This window comes from Marmota flaviventris, chromosome 14 (assembly GCF_047511675.1).
Source record: "Marmota flaviventris isolate mMarFla1 chromosome 14, mMarFla1.hap1, whole genome shotgun sequence".
Taxonomy (NCBI): Eukaryota; Metazoa; Chordata; class Mammalia; order Rodentia; family Sciuridae; genus Marmota; species Marmota flaviventris.
Genome location: NC_092511.1, coordinates 52437695 through 52458104, shown reverse-complemented (window position 1 = coordinate 52458104; position 20410 = coordinate 52437695). Strand labels below are relative to the sequence as shown.

Genomic DNA, 20410 nt, shown 5'->3' with positions numbered 1-20410 from the left:
AAAATGAATTATTTCTTGGCCTTGCCTGTTCAGTCCAGAGTCCTTAGTGGCCTAAGATCACATGACGTGCCCTTATCCCTAGGTATATATGGTAATTGAGTCACTGGCCTTGCATTTGAGTGGTGCAATGTGGTCCTACATCTACCAATTAAGGGAATTTCCCAAAATAGAAAGGGTTCAGACATTGACACTAAAAACAAAGCTACTACTTATGTCTAATCAGTCCTGAAATCTCCTAATATCTAATCCTAGAGAAGTTCAGACTCCACTCTCATATTATGAGCCAGGTTTGGGCATTCCATACTCCATGAGGCTCCAACCTGTACCATCTTGGTTCTCATAATTTACCACCCTAGCTAGGCAATTACAACTTGTAATGACTTTGTTCCAGTAAGTATCCTAGGTTAAGGGAATTAATAACTAGTTTCCTACTTAATACAATAAGGTCAAATTCAGCCTCTACTACATGCTTATAATATTATACTAAAGCATTTTGAGTATTTTATACCTTTGACCAAGGACTGAGAAATAATTTTCTTTTGTGTTCTTGAATAATAATGACACTTGCTAAAGACCTACTATATGTAGGCACATGTGTTTATTTTTATCATCATGCAAATATGATAATATTTTTACAAATGAGGACTGAAGCTCCATGCAGTTAAATGACTTGCCCATGAAACTAGTTAAGCCAAAATTTGAATTTATTCTAATTCTTCAGCCTATATTGTCCCAATATGCCATGCTACCTCACCAGGAAAGCAAAGAGTTCTATAGATAGATGTAGTATTCCATATGCAAAATCACCATAAAAACAGGTAGATCTAAAATTATATCTACCATTTTTTATTCAGATTCTGGAGGTGCGCTTATTGTTTCTTGCCTGATGATTTACTTTCTATACTTGCCTGACAGAGAAGGTAACAGATGCAGAGTGTGAGAGCAGAAGAAAAACAAAATGGGTCTTGAAGCCAAAGTCAAAATTAACTCGAATGAGATGGAAAGGTAAAAGAAGGGAATTTTCTTTATCTTAGAGTTTATTTTAAATTGCTTATGTTCCTATTACACTTTACAAAAATTGTAGAAGATATCAGGAATCTAACTTTAAAAAAAATTATTCCTTTCATAAAAAGGTTTACAAATTTTTAAAGAATAATGCTTCTAATTGATCCTTTCATGACTTGTTTTCCCTTTTTGATGGTAATCCATGAACATCACTGCGTCTTATTGGTCTTTCTATTTCCAGTGCCTGAAAAAAAATGTATGGACTGAAAATATAATGATTTAGAGAAGAAATTAAAGGAAGGAAATAAAAAAAAAAGACTATCAACTCAACAACGGTACAAAAGAGATTGGGCATACAAGACTTAGGCCCTTTCTCTCCTAAGCAGAGAGTCCTTTCTACTCTTTGACCAATCCCTTAATAGAACAGGAACCTCTTCCCTCAAATCTAATGGGTGCTTAAAAGGAAGCAGATTCAAGTTCACCCACCAAGCATCTGCTCTATGTCAAGAGCTTTCGTGCACAACATCTTGTGTAAAACACCTAATAACTCTATAGCCATTATTTTCTCCCCAAGGTTACACAGCTAATAAGGAACAAGATTGAAGGTTGTATATTACATTTTCTATTTGTTATAACAAAACACTTGAGGTTAGAAACTTTATAAAGTAAAGAGGTTTATTTAGCTCACAGATTCACAGGCTGAAAGTTCAATATCAGGCAACCTCATCTGTTTACCTTCTGGTGAGAGCTTGTCTGTTGAAACTGGCTCAAAGTCATTACATGGAAGAAGAACAGAAGGGAAATAGCTGAGTGTAGAAGCAGGTGGGGGTGGACTTGCTTTATAACAACTCACTCTTGGAAGAATTGACTGGGGTCCTGAGAGAACTACATTAATCCCTTTTGAGGGCCATGCCTAATTATTCCCAGTAGGCCTCATCTCTTTAAGATTCCACCATCCAACACTGCCATATTGGGGATTAAACTCCAATAGCAGAAGTCAAACCTAGTCTCAATTAAAGCTCAGCATTCATCTAACTTCCTCACTGTTCCTTATCCTCAGTGCACCAATCCATATGCCTTGTTTCAGGAGAATTTATGACACACTTTTTTTTTTTTTACCTTTTTAACATCCTCTAGATAGGGATGAATTTTATAAATAACAGCATCTTAAATTACACAAAATATGTTCATGGTTTCTCAAAAAAATATCCCTATCCTATGTATCATTATCTCTGACCAGAAACTAGTGTTAGAGACTTCCATTTTGTTTGTACTGTCAAAAGGAAGTTGGGACAACCTAAATGTGATCATTTGAAAAACAGGGAAAAACATTTCTGATATTTTAAAAAGTCTGCATTATTTTTGCTAGATAACTACTCGTAATACATAGCGGATTTTATAGTAATTTAATTAGCTTATTTCCTCTTGACCCCAAACTGAGATCACTTCGAAGGCAATTGGGGCTTTGATTGGCAGTTAGGTGGAGGGCAATTAAGGAGTTGAAGTCATTTAAGAAGGCAGTGGGGGTGCTTGGGGAAAGACTAAAAGTTACCTTAGGGGAAAGCTAATCAAGTAAAAAAACTATGTTAAGTAGAATTTTAAATGAAAATAAGCATTTTAAGAGGAAGGTAAATAAATGTGCCCAAAACATGGGACTACCATACCTTGAAAGGATTATTTATAAAGCACTATGGCCAGTAGGATGGTGACATTAAAACTCAAGGGACGCTCTTATTTCACATTTATGAGTAAGTTAATCAAATGCCCAAGATGAAATAAAATGGTTCATAATATATATTTAAAATCAAAACAATTTTAAGTCACTGATTTTTACAATGCCCTAAAACAATTACTGATATTTGTGTGTATTATTATCCAAGAACATTCTCAAACATCTAATTTGTGATTAACAAATATCTAAAAGGCCAGAAATCTTTTGACCCTAGGTCTGGTTTTCCTGTCTCATCTAGAAAGATGTGTCATCAGCTCAACAAAATTTGTGTCCCAACTCAGAAACCACAGGTCAATTTCCAAGTCAAGACCAAGACATTTTGCAATCAGTTCCCTGCCCAGTGAGCCTGGTAATGGAATAATAGCCTCCCTCCTACTTGAAGAGTATCTTTGTTTACCAGACAAGTCAACATGGTACCTACCATATGGACAGCCCTTATGGACTCTAACCCACAGCTCCTGACTATGGAGAAGAAAGAGGCCCAAGATTTTCATTTCTCAAGCTTAATAAATGGCCATGATTTTTGTATTTCATGATGCAACACCATGGCTGTTGCTAATTGGACTAGGGAGGGAATATCCAAAGAAAGCCAATTTATGGTCCCCTATAGCCTTTGAGGTAGCCTGGTTCAAGAGCATTTTCTAATGGGTTTGCAAAATGGACTAATTGGGTTCTATCTCTCTACATCACTTTATAAAGATGTAGAAACATGATGCGAGATATAGGAAAGGGGGACATGGCAACTAGAAGTGGGAGCAGAAGTAGATAGACAGAAAGGAGCAGATTCTGAAAGAGAAACTAAGTCACTGTAGTAGCACAGCAGTAGAGATGGACGATCAGAATTTCTGAAATAGCTGGCTATGATTCCTCTTTTTCCTGAGATATCTTATTTATTCATATGAGCCCTAGTGCATCTATTAGGAAAGTCTAAGTTTTGCAGTAATAATAACTCACATGAATATTTCAGAGTTTAGCACAATAAAGGTGTGTGTGTGTGTGTGTGTGTGTAATCTGCTCCAGGACAGGGAGATATCCACACCATATATCTTTCAATATTTTGGACTACTTCTAGCTAAAAGCCGATCACTGTTTTTTAAAGAGTTTCCTACATGTGATAAAATACTTCTCCCATGTAATTGACCGGAGGTTATCACATGACCCACTCAACAGCAAGACAGCTGAGAAATGTAATTTTTCCAAGCTTTAAGAAAAAGAAAACTGGAAATATAAGTGAATCAGGCAAACAAATATGGGATACTTTACAACCCTCTCTTTAACATTTCATTGGTGCCTTAAGTTCATTACTTTAGTGCCTTCTCCACTCCACTGAAACCCATCAGGTAGGGTTTCATTCATGTCATTTATTCACCTTTGATTCACTCTCAGACACACCTAGCCACACCTCTTACCACTGGCAAATTTGATGCCTCATAAATAATTAACAAAACTTGTAGCAAGCAGGGACTTGCACGGTTAGCTAGAAGCTTTCAGTTGCCCCTTTTCCCCTTCTAAAATAAGCATACTAGCAGAGAATGATGGATTTTTGTTATGTGGGGAGAAGAAAGACAATGAGAGCTAATGGGATCATTTCAGTATGACTGAACTATTGTAATTTATCTCTTTGCAAGTTATCACAGAAGGGTGAATTCAATCTAAAAAGAAATAAAAGAGAAGAATTCAAATTTACTGAGCATCTACTATACGCCATCAGTTCACACAGATGTTATTCATTTACTTACCACCAAGCAGTGTTGTTGACTTAGGTAATACTATTTTCTCATTGACTAAATGGAGACATGAAGAGATTATAATGACTTGCCCCAAATCATACAACTAGGACATGGTCCTGGAAAAATTCAACCCAGACTTTTAAATCCATGCTTCTCGTAGTTTTATGAAATATGAAAAACCATCAATCTAAAAGACATTCTGAGAAAGACAATCCATATTTTCTCAAGCTACTCCCAAAAGAAATAAGGTTCAGGAAGTACCTTAGGATTTTAAGAAAGACCCCAGGCTTTTAAAGATAACAATCTCTCATGCACTCATTTACACATTTATTTTTTCAGAAAGATTTAATGAGTCAGGATAAAAAGCAAATGAGGATAAAAAGACAAGATTAAAATCTCAGTTCTTCAGTTGCTCCCTATATTTAGGCATAGATCCATAAGTAAACAGACAATTATGATACAGTGGCATAAGAGCTGTGATAGAAATAGGCAAGTGGTATTGAGAATTCTAACCCAGGGTTGCTGTTCAGTTTCCTGGGAAACAGATTCAGATGGAAATCTGTGTGCAAGAAGCTTGTTTTCAGGATCAGCACCTGTAGGGTGAAGTGAAGGAAGCAGAATTGGGCAGGAGAAGTTGGGTGGTAATATAGTCCCGAGGCCCTCAGCCTTTCCACAGGAAAATTATGGAGCTGGGATGACTTGAGTCATCCCAGCTGGGGCAACAAGACCAGGCTTTTTTATTTCTGTATCAACGAGTCATTGCATATGGGCTGCTTCTAGGAAGAAAAGCCTGACCTTAAACTCTCTTTGAACAAGGGCAATTTCCAGAATGAAATGCAACTGAGGTCTCAGTTGCCAACATGCTCAGCAGTTAAGGGAATGAGTGTTTTTGTCCTGAGGAAATATAGGAAACTAAGCAGCACTCCACAGCATCCACTACACTCATCAACAGGGATGAAACTGGTTGGAGGTATCCAGGAGAGTGGTACATGCAAAGACATGGTGGGCCTGAGGAGTGCAGTGTGGAGGTTCTTCACGACTGTAAGGATGAGTACTCCATAAGGGAAAGCAGCAAATGCTGAGGTGGAAGAGTGGGGAAAGGCCTGATGGAGCAGAATATGGCAGCTCTGCTCTAAGGACTCTGGACTTCTTCCTAAAGGCAATGGGAAGATATTCAAATATTGTATTTAGATAGTGACATAATTGGATTTGCTTTGTCAGAAGATTGTTCTGGCAATAGGTAGAGAAAATGTTAGATGAAAATGTAATAAAGAAGGAAAAGAAGCAGTCTTTTTAAAAAAAATTTTAGTTGTAGATGGATACAATGCCTTTATTTTATTTATTTTTATGTGGTGCTGAGGATCAAACCTAGCACCTCACATGTGCTAGGTGAGCGCTTTCCCACTGAGCTACAACCTCAGCCCAAGAAGCAGTCTTATTAGGATGCTGTGACACTAATTTCAGAAAGAATAATAATTGAACTCGCAGTAGCAGTGAAAGAAGACAGATTCCAGGAATAGTAAATGGGTAAAACTGAGAAAACTTAAGAAATCAATTAAATGTTATGGGTAGGGAAACAAAGAGTCAAGAAGGACTCAGAGGTTCCATTCATTAACTTAATAAAAATCTAGAGAATAAAATAGAAAGTTAAGTTTTGGACATATTTTGTGTGGAACGCTCATGAGAAGATCTCTAGCTACACAGGTTGGCCCTTGTCTGGAGCTCAGGGGAGAAATCTGGGTTGGAGATCGAGAGTCAGAGTCAACACATACGTAGTAGGGGGAAGCCATGATAATGGGGGAGATAAGCTGGGAAGTATAAACTCTGGAGTACACAGAGACACTGAAGAAAAACAGTGTTTAAGATGGAGAGGAGAGCTAGGCACGGTGACGCACCCCTGTAATCCCAGTGGCTTGGGAGGCTGAGGCAGGAGGATCACGAGTTCAAAGCCAGCCTCAGTCAAAGCAAAGCACTAAGCAACTCAATGAGACCCTGTCTCTAAATAAAATACGAAATAGGGCTGGGGATGTGGCTCAATGGTCGGGGAGACCACAAAGAAGTGCTAGAAATACAGGAGGAAAAACAAGAGAGAAGGATGTCTTTTTAGTGAAAAGAAGAGGATGTACCAAGAAGTGTAAAGTACAGTGAACTGCTACTGGAAGATAGAGATAATCCATAGTATGGAGGAGGTAGGGGGTCATGGGTGACCTTGACAAGAAATGATGTAGAAGAAGACAGGGTCACAATAAAGAGAATAAAAAAAATGGGTGAACTTGAAAGACATTATCCTATGTAAAATAAACACATTATCAAAGAACAAACACTGCATGATTCCACTTATTTGAGGCATCTAGAGTTATCAAGTTTATAGAGACAGAAAGTAAAATGTTGGTTGCCACAGGTTGGGGACAGTGAAATAGTTAGCATTTAATTTTTATGTATATTTTTTAGTTGTAGATGAACACACAGTATCTTTACTTATTTTTATGTGGTGCTGAGAATCAAATGCGCTTTACCACTGAGCTATAGCACCAGCCCCAGGAACAGTTAGTATTTAATGTGTATGGAGTTTCCATCTGGGAAGCTGAAAGGGGTCTGCTGATGCATGGTGGTGATGGTTGCAAGACAATGTGAATGTACTTAACACCACAGAAGTATACACTTAAAAGTCATTAAGACGGCAAATCTGGTGTTGTGTACATTTTACTATAATGAGAGAGAGAGAAAGAACAAAGGAGTGAATGAAAGATGAGAAGATGGAAGAAGTGAATATAGCCTTTTCTCAGGAAACCTGAATGGAAGAGAAGGAGAAATAGAGTAATAGCTGAAGAAGGACATAGGATCCAGGAGGGCATTTTTAGGAGAGCCAGCATAGAAAAAGATGTCAATGGTACAGCAAAGGGAGATGCAGTACATAAACAGGGTGAGAAAAAAAAAAGATGGTGAAATAGGGCCTTAAGAACTGCTTCTGGAATGAAATTATGGCATTTTCCAGTAAATGGATGGAACTGGAGACTATCGTGCTAAGTGAAATAAGCCAATCCCAAAACCCAAGGTGAATGTTCTCTCTGATCTGTGGTTGCTAACACACAATAAGGGGAGGGGAGAAGTATTGAAGTTCATTGGATTAGACAAAGGGGAATGAAGGGAAGAGAGGGAGGATGGGAATGAGAAGGACAGTAGAATGAATCGAACATGGCTTTCCTATTTCATATATGAACATACAAACACTGTTACTCCACATCATGTACAACCACAATAATGGGATCCAAATTAGAATAAGTTATACTCCACATACGTATAACATGTCAAAATATACTCTACTATCATGTATATCTAAACAGAACAACTTTTTTAAAATTTAAAAAAGTTTTTAAATGAAAAATGGTTCTATTCCTAGTTTTTTGAGGAATTTCCATATTGCCTTCCAGAGTGGTTACAGCAATTTACAGTCCCTGCAACAATGTATGAGTGTACGTGTTCCCCCACACCCTTGCCAACATTTATTGTTATTTTGCCCTTCATCAGATAAGTGAATAAAGAAAATGTGGTATATATGCACAATGGAGTATTACTCAGCCATAAAGAAGAATATCATTATGGCATTTGCCAGTAAATACATGAAACTGGAAACTATCATGCTGAGTAAAATAAGCCATTTCCAAAAAGTCAAAGGTTGAATGTTTTCTCTGATATGCAGAAGCTAATCCGGAATAAGGGAGGGATAAAAATAATTTTTTAAAAAATAGAAGAGGGGCTGGGGTTGTAGCTCAGTGGTAGAGCACTTGCCTAGCATGTAGGAGGCACTGGTTTCAATTCTCAGCATCATAAATAAATAAATAAGAAAGATCAGTGGAGTATACAAAGGGGAATGAAGGGAAGGGAGGAGGTCTGGGACAGGGAAAAACAGTGGAATGAATCTGACCTAACTTTCCTATATACATATATGAATATACCACAATGAATCTCACCATCATGTACACCCACAAGACACTAATAAAAAAAAAAAAAACTACAAGTAAATATCTGAAAGATCAGTAGAGTAGAGGGAAGAGAACAGAGGAAGGGGGGAGGAAGAAAGGGGAAGTACTAGAGACTGAATTAGAACAAATTATATTCCATGCTTTTAAAATTATGTCAAAATGAGTCCTAATGTTATATATAACTAAAAAGTACCAATAAAAAAAATGAAAGATGGCATTGTCCCCTAAGATCTGGAACATATGAACCTATTAAAAGTTGTAAGGACAAGAAAAGAGAGGATGGATCTTTTCTGAGACAATGTCAAGTAATAGAAGATAAGGTTCCCTTTCAACATTTTTGTTAATAGGCAAGAAATAGGTATGTCTTATCTTGATTCTGCTAACTGCCAAAAATGCTTCCTTTCCTTTAAAAGGGAAGAAAACAAGACATTATGTTCTTTTCAAGAGCTTCCTATCTGAGTTACATCTGAGTATACAAAGTACTATTCTAGGCCAATTATTCAATTGTTGCTTTGATAAAACCTGTCATACTAATTCAATACTTAAATATTTCTTAGAAAATATAATTATGGTAAATGTTTTTAAAAGGAGAAGCATATTCTCTTACATTGTGGAGATGTCGTCCTAGTAATAGATGATAAACCTTTTCAAACTTGCATACAAATCAGTATATATTGTGCTATATGAAGGCTTAAACTGGAATAAGTTTTAGAGCATTTCTGGCATAATAACGTGTCATAAATAGATCTCCTATGGGATTATAGACCCAGACCATACTTCATAATATTTCTGAAGTCAATTATAAGACCTTTTCAAAATCAATTACTCCTTATTAATTAAATGCTCTAAGTTTTTAATGAATGTGGAACTCACCTTTGGAAACTCTCTGAAAAGCTAAAACCATTTGGAGTCAATGTAAAAATAATATCTTTCTAAGGATATCAGACTGTTACCTTCTATGGTATTGAAACATTTAAGACAAAAATCAAAATAAAATGGTTTAAAATGGCTTCAAATGAAATATTAAAACTGGAACTGTCTTAGGAAATCTGGAAAAAGTAATTGTACCTCCAACCAAACAGATCTGGATTCCAACCCCAGATCATTTACTAACAACAATTCTGGATATTTATTCAACTTTCTAATGCCTCAGTTTCTTCATCTAAAAAATGATGATGCTGATTTGCAGAATAGGTTAAAGAGTAAATCAAATGCCAAGTGTCTAGCGTCTGGGGCTCCCCCAGCCTTCAGTTTCCTTTCCCGCGTTCTGCTATCGGCATCAATTTCTGTTCCACAACTGAGTTTACCTCTCTTACTGTTTCCTGTTATTTCTAGGCTATGAAAGCAGAAACCTTCTCTGACCCTCATCTCTGCTCCACAGTCCCTGGGGGTTGCCATTCATACCTGAAAGCCTGTGCAATGGTAAAACACTGTGTTTGAATCCTAACTCTATCTCTTTCTACGGTGTGATCTTGGGTAAATTAATCCATCTGTCTCCATCTGTTTGCCCCTCTGAAAAATGAGAGGAATCATAATACCTACCACAAAGGTTTAAGTCAGCTGTTCATGTAATTATCCCTCAAGCATAGTTAATCCACAATGTTAAGTTCCACAAGGACTGGAAAAAACTTTTTATTGCTTCAATTCTCCTTGGCCTGGGTAATGAAATAATCAAATTGTTTAAATGAGTTGAAATTATTTTTTTAAAAAACATTTTTATTAATAAAGTTTGTGAGTTTTTGGCATATAGATTTTATTTTTCTTTCTTTCTTTTTTCTATTTATTTATTTTTGCTGCTGGGGCTCAAACCCACAGCCTCATGCATGCTAGGCAAGTGCTCCAACACTGAGCTACATCTCCAACCTGGTATAAACCTTTTTAAACCTTTTTTTTTTTCTTTCTTCTTCTTCTTCTTCTCCTCCTCCTCCTCCTCCTCCTCCTCCTCCTCCTCCTCCTTCTTCTTCTTCTTCTTCTTCTTCTTCCTCTTCTTCTCTTCTTCTTCTTCTTCTTCTTCTTCTTATTATTATTATTATTATTATTATTAACAACTATTATTAGCAGCAGCTCAGAGGTTTTTTTTATTGGATTAGATGTCCTATTTGGATTGCTAGATAAATGGTCTCAAAATAATTAACATTTTTTACTATATAACCTATCTTTTCTGTTGTTGTCTTCTTTTTTTTTCTTACTATGTGATTTGACTCTGTCTTCTCTGCTCCATTTACAAAGATAGATTTAAAGTTTTCTTCTAAGCCAACCAGCTTCCCTGTGTTATCACGTACCAATGTTTGCCTTTTATTCATGTGCAGCCAACCATATTAACAGCCAAGTCCACAATTCTATGTTATCAGTGAAAATTCAGAGTGGTTATATTTATAAATCTTAATACCTAACTCATTTAATAATTGAATAAAATTGTCAAATATTTGCATTATGTATTGCATTTCTTTGTGTTTAAGTATCATCTATTTGTTCTTAACCAGTAGTCCAGTCTAATCCTCCAGTCGATTAGTCTGTTGGAATTTGGAAACAGGGAGAAAAAACTGAGAGTCGATAGCTATTGTTGAAGAGTAAGTAGAAACAAATTGTTTAGGATAGTAAAATAATCTCATAAGTGGACATATTTATGGTTGTAATTGAACAATTACATCTAAAAATCGAATAAACAATTTTTAACTGAACCTCAAGTTATGAAAGAGCTCATTTTCTTATTTTGTATCAATCTCATTGCTCTATACTTACAAAATGAGGTTCTTACTGTGTTCCTTTTATAATTATTTATCAAGACACACAGTGATGATCGATTCTAACATCAGCAGAATTCTAATGGCAATTTCTCCTGTGTCAAGAGTCACATATAAATCTCTAAAGAGGCACATATACAACCTCGGCCCTAATTCTCTTCTGTTCCCTGGACATTTTTTTTTTTTTTTTTGGTTACTCAAGCAAACTAAAGGGCTGCTTGAACCACACATTTATTAGAGTTGTGTGGCCAAGATTTAGGTGAGGCATGCTGGAGACTGGAAATTCAAAGGTTTTCCCACAGAGTAGTGGAGAGCTTGGGGGAGGGGGAATCCTTGGCAGGATCAGAACATCCCAGAAGGCATTTGGCATTTGCTCAGTGATTGCAACATAGCAGACATTTTTACAAGGGGGAAGGTGAGAGGCAACAATGACTGCCAGTTAAAGACCATTCCCAAATCTCAGATCTGATTCTCAATAACTAATCCTGCCCTTTGTTACCTCTTGAAGCTTTACATAGCATCTGTCTTCAGAGTAATTAGACATGTTCTGAATTGATTTTTAAGTATTGCCTACTTGTCTGGAACTCCTAGCTCAGTCTAATCCTTCAGTTGAATAATCTGTTGGAATTTGGAACTGGAGAGTAGAAGATGAGGGGTAGATAGCTATGGTTGAAGACTGAACAGCAACAAATTGGTTAGGTTAGAAAAATAATCTGAAAAGTTGTACATGGTTCTATTCAAACAAGGAAATTTAGAAATTGTCTAAACAAAAGTTCAAGCTTAACTTGTAATTATCAAAAGGCTTATTTTCCTATTTTATATCAATCTTGCTACTTTATATGAGTAGAACAAGATTTTTGCTGAATTCTCTTTATACTTATCAAATCAGTAAAATACTTCTGAGTATTTACTAAGCTTTCTAGTTTTCTGAGAGGTAAGAATTACTTCTCAGGGCTGGGGTTATAGCTCAGCAGTTTAGCACTTGCCCAGCACATGTGAGACACTGGGTTCAATCCTCAGCACCACATAAAAATTAATAAAGATATTGTGTCCATCTTTTTAAAAGTCTTTAAAAAAAAGAATTACTTCTCACAATTTTCCTGAAAATTGTTAAGTCTGGTCAGTCAGAAATGAAAATGTAGGTGTCACAGTAATGATAATCTTATTAGCCAGGTGACTTTCTTTTAAAGTGTTTTTTATTTAATTAATTTTACTTATTTGGTTTTGAATCTCCAGGGGTGCTTCACCACTTAGCTACATCCTTAGTACTTTTAATGTTTTTTAAATTTTGAGACAGGGTCTTGGTAAGTTGCTTAAGGCCTTGTTAAATTGCTAAGGCTACTACTGTCATGAGTAACTAAAAATAACAAATTTAAAATAATTTTTTTTAATTGCTGAGGCTGGCCTCCAATAGAATCTCTGCCTCCCTAGTCTCTGGGACTATAGGTGTGTGCGCCATGGCTCCTAGCATAGCCAAATGGCTTTCTTTAAAAGTATACACTAGTAGGCTTTTTAGCATCGTTTCTCCCTCTGTATCAATGGGATTTTTTTTTAACTGCCTAGATATAGTCTTTGACATTCTCTATGCAGAGAAAAAAATAAGTGCAAAAAATATGTCTAACAAGCAAGAGGAAACCCATGCTATGGCTTAGGGCATTCTCAGTAGGAGCATATATTAAGGGAGGGAATTCTAAAGAGTTGGACAGGAATCCTGGTTTCCTTTGTGAGGGAGACTAGTCTCACTCGTGGGGATGCCAGTGTTATGGTTAAGGATCCCAAGATAGTGCTGGATTCTCTTTGTGATTTCACTCCATAGAGTATCTTATGTTGGCTACCTACCTAGAGGAAAATGTTAATGGTGAGAGTGAAGCAAAAGTCTAGTGGTATAGTTTCCGTTGTCATCATCCAAAAGAATAGCAGTAGGGTTCAATACATAGAATGATATATATTTAAGGAAAGAAAATGCTAATTACTTCAATTTGTTTACTATGCATTATATAATGTATCAAATTATTGCACTGTTCCCAATAAATATGTACAATATTATATGTCAATTAAAAAAATAAGTACCAGTAAAATACAGTCTGTGGATCAAATCTAACCATTTGCTTTCATAAATAAAGTTTCATAAGAACATATACACAAACAAAAATAATAGTAAAAGGAGCTAAGATGTGGGAAAGGGTAATTGTTCTGCTAACATTTAAAGTACAAGGTTTTTGTTTTATGTATGTCCTTTACCATCCCTAAAATTTTCCATAATGCAAAGTTATTGTTGTTTTAAGAGAAAGATGTAAGAGATGGATCAACTAAAGGCATGTATATTTCTTATTTGGATCTCAGTTTTTAAAAAATCTTGGATATATGAGAATATTAGGAAAATATTCAGAGTTTTTGGTTTTAGGTATGTTATTAGCATTGTGTTTATACTTTAAAAAAAAGAAAAAAGATACCCCCACCAGGCCTGGTGGCACACGTGTAATCCCAACAATATGGGAGGCTGAGGCAGGAGGATCGCAAGTTCAAGGCCAGTCTCGGTGCTTAGTGAGATCCTCAGTAACTTAGTTAGACATTGTCTCTCAAACTTAAAAAAAAAAAAAAAAGTGGCTAGGGGATGTGGCTCAGTGATAAAGCTCTCCTGTGTTTAATCTCTGTATCAAAAAAAAAAGATACTCCCTTTTTAAGAGTCATAAATGGAAATACAGGAATTATATGGCATCTAGGATTTGTTTCAAAATGAACCAGTGAACCAGTGGGTGAGGTAGAGGTAGAAATAAAGCAAGATTGACCAAGAGTTGAAACTGTTGAAGCTGATTGATGGCTACGTGGGATTCATTCGACTACTTTCTCTCTTTCTGTATATATTGAAATTTTCTATAATAAGAAGGTTTCTAAATAATGCATTTTTTAAAAATCTCCCACCAATTAAAGAAGCTCAGGCTAGCCAAGTCTGACAAATAAAACTGCATCTATGCAAATATGTGATACTGATTTTTATCTGAGTTGAGACAAGTCTGGGGGCAGGAGCTGGGCTGGTAACACTAGGAGGGGGGCGTGTGGTGACTCAGGTTGGGAGGCCGGGAGCTTCATACAAGACACAGTAGGGTGGAGTTGTGAAGCAACTGATCTCTGAGAGGTAACTGTGGAGGCAGGAGGAGCAGGAGGAGACACCAGATGATTAAGGAAGGATGTGAAACTGCATGGGGGAACCAGCAGAGAAACTATTACTGCAGTTTGAGAGAATCAGTTCTGTAGAATCCATCCTTAGAAAAGCAGAGCTCAAACAAACAAGAGTGTTCAATTGATACAATCCAGGTCTACAAAGATTTTACAAACAAACTGCAGAGTTTAGGGAATAATTTGCTACTTTACTTACTAAAGTAACAGATAACTAGAGGAAACTAATAAGGAAGGATTGGGGGTTATGTGGGGACCCACCTAACTGGAGGGATGGAACAGATAGAATTAAACTGAGTATGGTGAGTTAATATTCCTCCAGCTTACCAAATTTAAACATGGTTGTTACCCTAAACCCTCTCTCCACTTGGCCCTGCTCCCTAGTATTCCCTAAAATGTAATAAGTTTCTGAAAATGGAAAGGCCTAACAGACAGTATGGTTTTGCTTTGTTTTGTTTGTTTGTTTGTTCATTTGTTTTACTTAAACAATTAATGATCATAGCATTTTAGAAAGTCAAATGTGTTCTTAAAAGTACGGGTAAGTATTTTGAGGGGGAAAAAAAAGGTAGTTGTGACAAAATGTCTGATAAGGTTTTCAAAAATAAATAAAAAAATAGATTCCTACATCATGGTAGGCTGAGCTGAGTAACTGGAGCCACCTCTTCTGATACAAATACATAGAAATTCTGGGTAAATTTTAAAAAAAAAGAAACACACAAAATACATAACTGATGTTGGGAGAAAGAGAAATCCATATTGTGATAGGAGGAAAAAATATTGTAATATTAGGGGAGACTCAAAGCCAGGGACCTAATTATAGGCCTCAGGAGCTTCGGGCCAGGGTTTTAATTTCCACAGAAGGGACAGAAGATGTAAGATGTGCCCTTGTACCTGCAGAGTAAGAGGGTAGATTGGGACTTCTGCTAAAGCCTGGACTTTCAAATAGCTTCACAGTTAGTGCAAAGGAGCTAGAACAAGTTTGTCCATCAGACTGGACAAGTAGCAAACAATTTATTGTCTGTCCTGATCTCTGAATACAGGAAATTTTTTTCTTGTTATAAATCTAAACCCAAAGTTTCTTCATTGTTGAGGGTAAGGTCTAAATTGACACTACCTTTGTATAGGAGAATCTCAATAAAGACTAGTTCACATAGAATATATATATATATATATATATATATATATATATATATATATCTGATAAAGGATTTATAACTAAACTTAAATATTTTATATATTTGTAGTTATAAAGAATTACAATAAGAAAAAAGATAATATAATAGAAGAGGTGCATAGACTCTTTAAAGAAAGGATTTCTAAATGGCCAGTATTATTCTTAATATTTGCTCAGTTTCTTTAATCATCCAAGAAATTGCAATGGGATACTATGCACATACTAAAATATCTAAAATGAAAGCAACAGAAAATAAGAAAAGATTGGTGAGGATGTAGGCACATAATTATATATACCACTTCATTTTTCCTATCATATCTGTCCTGCATTATTGCATGTTCTTTTAACTAACCACTTTACTCAAGCACAAATATGATTTTGTATCACTCCTCTGTTAAAAATCTTTCAATAGATCCTCATTGCCAAACTCTTTGACATGGTGTGGTATACAAGGATTTCCATGATCTGCTCTCAGAAAATTTCCCTGACCTCATCATCCAGGGTGTCCAGGCCACACCCTTATGGGCCCAACTATTCCATCCTTCTGCTTCTTTTTTCTGACGTTGCAGGCCTGCTGAGATTCTCCTTTCCACCTAGTGAGCACCTACTCATTTTTCAAGATTTACCTCCATTGCTACCTTAGCTCTGAAATGTCTGACTACAGTCTCATGCAAAATTAATTATTCCCTTCTCTATATTCCCATTATTCCCTAAATATGTATCTAGAAAAGAACCTATAAAACTTTATTGTTCTTTATTAACTTGATTGTAAGGTTTTCAAAGATCGTGACTAATTAATGTTTGTATCCACAACCTGGAACCATAGTACATATTAATAAGTATTTGATGGAAGAATAAATGAATTAAATCTGAGATATGAAAATTTAAGTAATTAGCCAATGAGCAAACAAATCAATTTTAGGATTGAAAACACAATCTAACTATTATCTTCATGAGTTTTTCACTTTTCATATTTCTCATATATATCATTTTTTGTGAGGAGAGAGGATACTAGGGATTGAACCCAGGAGTGCTTAACCACTGAGCCATATCCTTAGCCCTTTTCTTTGTATTATATATGTATATTTTTAAAATATATATTAAGTTGCTTAGGCTGGCTTTGAACTTGTGATTCTCCTGTCTCAGCCTCTAGAGCTGCTGGGATTACAGGCGTGCACCATCATGCCTGGATCACAGTATTTTTTGATCTTCCAAAATGATTGCTTGCATACATGTTGTTTATACCAATACAGAGACTATACAGGCTTCATTCTTTGGTGAACAAGCATATTCCTTTAAACTATTAAAATCTTAACTAGATTGTCTTTGACATTTTCCAAATGTATCTAAAATGTCAGAGCCAGCATTTGGGGCCTACAAATCTTTTGAGTGAAAGCCCAGGACTTCAAGTTGTATGCCATTCACAGGTTTAAAATAGGAACATGTTCCATGTTGACTATGAGCTATTTGGAGACTTTGAGGACATTAGGAGAGAATAATTTTATTTTGGGAAGGAATGTTGGAAGGTAGGAGTTCTGAGAGTTAGCCTACTTAAAATCTAAATATTAAAATGAATACACACACACACACACACACACACGCACGCACACACACAACATTATTGTGTTCAAAACCAAGAATCTCAGCAAGAGTCCAATATGTCAACTAGGATCTTTCTGGTCCCAAACAGAAGTGTGTCAGGAATTTATCATAAGAGGATACAATCATTTTTCAATATAAGCTATGGAAAATTTGGACAAAACCTGAAAAGATATGTTTATTTGCAGCAGATGAAATATTTGCAATGAAAGGAGAAAGAAAATTTTATAATAGTTACTTCAAGTTACAAGAAAAGATTGGTCTATCTAATTTCATCAGCATCATTTACCAGCAAATTATATTTGTTGCATGTTATTTTAGGGAAAGGTACTGTGAAAGTTTGACATTAGGTGTTCCCCAAACATCTGTGTGGTAAAAACTTGCTTCCCATTGGGAGGTGGTAAGACCTTTAGGAGCTAGAGCCTAGTGAGAGGTAATAGGTGATTGACGGTATGCCCTTGAAGGGGATAGTGGGACCCTGGCCTCATCCTCTAGCTTTTTCTTTTGTTTCCCAGCCATGAGAGGAATGATTTTGCTCTGCCAGATGCTACATGCCATAATGTGGTACCTCACTACATGCCTGAAAGCAACAAGACCAAACAATCAGGGACTGAAACCTCTAAAACTGTGAGCCAAAATAACACTTTTCTCTTTATAAGTTGTTTACCTCAGGTATTTGTTATAGCAATGGAAAGCTGACTAACACAGGTACCTATATTCGATTTTTCTTTATGTTCATATCCTAAGCACTGTTTTCATATTTGGGGAAAGAGTAGAAACAGATTTAGTTGATTTTGATATAGTCAAATAGGTCGGGAAACTTGTCAAAATTTATCAAGCAACTTCCCCAGAGCAGAACCTTTTTAGAATTTAAGAAATCCAAAAAAGTTTAGCTCCCCAGGATTTATTTTCTAATGGAAATGACTAGGTAGCTGAATATACTTTTTGTTACAAATAAACAACAAAAGAATAGCTGCTTTTGTTAAGGAAATGAAGGTGTTACTTTAGATATGTAGACTGAGCAGATGGTAACTGAAGGTACACTAATTTTCCATAACTGAACAGTTCTGAACTCAAAGGATTACAGATTTTGAAGAACCATATAGTGAAGGTAAAGTCACAGTTTCAAAAAGGGTATCACAGATTTTGATATATAAATGAACATCACCTTTCTACACCTTTCTACAAACCCCAGCATATGTCTAAATTGTGGTATATCTACCTTAATTATTGTGGCTCAGTTTTGAAATACTATATATTAACTGAGCATTTACTGTACTCTACTGTAAAGTACGAAGCATTTATTATATTCATCCTTCAAGAAGAACTGACTGAGAACACATCTGGTGTTAGAAGAGCTCGTAGACCCCTGAGATGCAGGTTAAGGAGAGTAGAAGCTGTGACACACAGCCTCATGTGTCTACACGTGAACATATTTGATTGGAAGATCAATTCTGTGTACTTTTGAATTTTTTATAACCCCTTGACCCAGCAGCATTCAAAGAAGGTCTATGCCACTTTTGCCCTTCGTATGTTTCTGGTGGCTGTAGAAGCCTATGTCCATGTGGTCACTCATTTCATTCAGGCTGGCCTACTCTCTGCCTTGAGCTCCCTGGGGTTAATGATTTGGCTGATGTCAATACCTCATAGCTGTGAAACTGAGCAGAAAACACTGGGACTTCTCACTGGATTCGCTTTCCTTACAGGAGTTGGCGTGCACCCTGCCCTGGAGTTGTGCATTGATGTCAATCTTAGCATCCTTCCCAGGCTTTCATGGGCACAGCAATGATCTTTACCTCCTTCACCCTCAATGCACTCTACACCAGGCGCTACCTATTTCTGGGAGGTATCTTGATGTCAGTCATGAGCCTGATGCTCTTATCTTCACTGGGAGACCTTTTCTTTGGATCCATTTGGCTTTTCCAGGCAAAACTGTATATGGGGCTGGTGGATGTGTTTGGCTTTGTCCTTTTTGATATTCAACTAATTATTGAAAAAGGCTAAAAATGGCAATAAGGATTATATCTGGCACTCCACTGATCTCTTCTAATATTTCATTACTCTCTTTAGAAAACTCATGATGATCTGGGCTATGAATGAGAAGGACGAAAAGAAAGAGAAGAAGTGAAATGACCATCCAGTCTATCCCAGTTTGACTTCCTCTCCCTCCACCCGTGACGTTCTTTTGCACACATTATAGATGGCATGTTCTGTGATAATGAAAAGCATCAGAAAAAAGAAAAAAAAACTGATGGAACTAATTGTAAATGATCTTTATACAAAAGATGAACTTAGTCCCAAATATACAAGACCCAAAACTATGTTTAAATTGCTGATCATACACCCAAATTCTAGGCAACGTGGTATCTCTCTGATTCAGAAAAATATACTTGGTTTGATGAAACTACCATTGGCTTGTGGCTGTTCCATTTGGGTTCAGTTACACAACATAGAACACGAAATAGTGATGCCTTTACGGTAGGATTAGACAAACTCTAGATAGAGCAAAGGGAAAGGAGAGGAAGGGAGGGGTCATGAGGGTAGGAAAAACTGTGGAATGAGATGGACATCATCTCACCTAAGTACATATATGAAGACACGAATTGTGTGACTCTACTTTGTGTACAACCAGAGACATGAAAAATTGTGCTCTATATGTATAATCGGAATTGTAATGCATTCTGCTGCCATATATAACAAATGAGAGTAAAAATAATTTACAAAGAATTATGCTATAGAAGAGTTATAGAGGATGGTAAATAAAAATGAGAAAAAAGGCAATAGATACGGATTTAGATGTTATTTGTGATTTGTTTTCATGGTTACTTAGTTTAGTGTTGATAATTTATACATTAGATAAACTTTATTAATGAATTATAAAAAAAAAATAGTGATGCCTTTAAACAAGATAGAATTTTGTTTCTCATTTTAAAAGAAGTCAGAAGGTAATGCATCCAGAGCTGATATATCAGCTCCATGATCATTAGGGACACAAATCTCTTCTATTTCAGTTTCTCCCACATTTTTCTTTGTTTTAGGATTTCATTTTATCTATATTTTTATTTACTAAGTATATCTGTTTTTATTTTTCACAGCTGCTCTGAGGTTTAGAATATACATCTTTAACTGACACAATTTACCTTCAAACAATCATATAATGCTTCATGTAAAATGCCAGATCTTTCTAGACAATATAATTCCATTTCCTCCTTGAACATTTTGAGCTATTTATTGTCCAACATTTTATTTCCATGTGTGTTACAGCC

General features: G+C 36.1%; 1 pseudogene; it reads left to right on the top strand.

Annotated features, from left to right (window-relative positions):
- The first annotated feature begins 5421 nt into the window (after positions 1 to 5421).
- On the top strand, positions 5422 to 19312 carry LOC114091982 (bax inhibitor 1 pseudogene; annotated as a pseudogene).
- Positions 19313 to 20410: the final 1098 nt, after the last annotated feature.